The sequence below is a fragment of the Echinops telfairi genome, unplaced genomic scaffold (assembly GCF_000313985.2).
Source record: "Echinops telfairi isolate 266 unplaced genomic scaffold, ASM31398v2 ScPeMD7_18;HRSCAF=68, whole genome shotgun sequence".
NCBI classification, from domain to species: domain Eukaryota; kingdom Metazoa; phylum Chordata; class Mammalia; order Afrosoricida; family Tenrecidae; genus Echinops; species Echinops telfairi.
Genome location: NW_022103915.1, coordinates 31,842,487 through 31,843,559, shown reverse-complemented (window position 1 = coordinate 31,843,559; position 1,073 = coordinate 31,842,487). Strand labels below are relative to the sequence as shown.

Below are 1,073 nucleotides of genomic sequence, written 5' to 3'. Positions count from 1 at the left end.
ATTTCAAACTCATTCTGGTCAAAATAGAATTTCTCCCCATCCCCATTCTTGCTTTATGTTTTTTGTTGGTGACATCCCCACTTTCCCAATATAGCAAGGCCTCCAGCTGCATGTATTAGTTTCCTATAGATGCTATAACAAATTGGCTTAAAGCAGCAGAAATTTATTATTTTCAAAATTCTGGGGCCCATAAGCCTGAAACCAATGAAACTGGGCTAAAAGTAAGAGTTGGGCAGGGCCACACTCCCCTTCACCGGTTCCGGGGAAGAATCTACTTGCCTCTTCTAATTTCCGGTGACTATGTGTATTCTTTGGCTTGTAGCTGCATCCTTCCTCCTCTTCTGTCTTTGTCAAGTCTCCTGTCTTCCTCTTAGAAGGATGCGTGTTCATTTAGGGCTCATGCAGAGGATCTAGTATAATCTCCCCATTTTAAGATCTTTAATAACTTCTGTAACTTTTTTGCTATATGAGGTAACATTCTCAGGTTCCAGGGATTAGAAAGTGGGTATCTTTTAGAGGATTATGGTTTATTTTATCATTCCCCTCTCTTCATTCTTTAAGTCCTAGAACCATAGTCATAACATAGTCCTGTTGACTTCTCTTTGAAGAAGCTCTCAAATAATTTGCTTTTAATTTTCTAGTAGTTTAGCTCATTTCCCTTGTTGTTTTTGTTTGGTGCCATCGAACTGCTTCTTACTCATAGTGACCAGAACAACCAAACAAAACACTGCCCAGTCCTGCACAATCCTCACAGTTGTTCCTGTGCTTGCGCCCATTGTTGCACCCCGTGTGTCGATCCATCTGGTTGAGGGCCTTTCTCTTTTTCACTACCCCTCTACCTTACCAAGCATCATTTCCTTCTCCAGGACTGCTTTCTCCTGACAACATGTCCTAAGTATCTAGGATGAAGTCTTATCATTCTTGCCTCTAAGGAGCATTATGGCTGTATTTCTTCCAAGACAGATTTGTTTGTCCTTTTGGCAATCCCCAGTACTTCCTATATTCTTTACTAGCACCACAATTCAAACACATCAATTCTTCTTCAGTCTTCCGTATTCAATGTCCAATTTTCT

The 1,073-nt window shown here is 40.6% G+C and overlaps 1 protein-coding gene across 1 annotated transcript in view; it reads left to right on the top strand.

Moving 5' to 3' along the window:
- DNAL1 (dynein axonemal light chain 1) overlaps positions 1–1,073 on the top strand; it is a 61,550-nt gene that overhangs the window by 24,806 nt on the left and 35,671 nt on the right. The window lies entirely within an intron of this gene.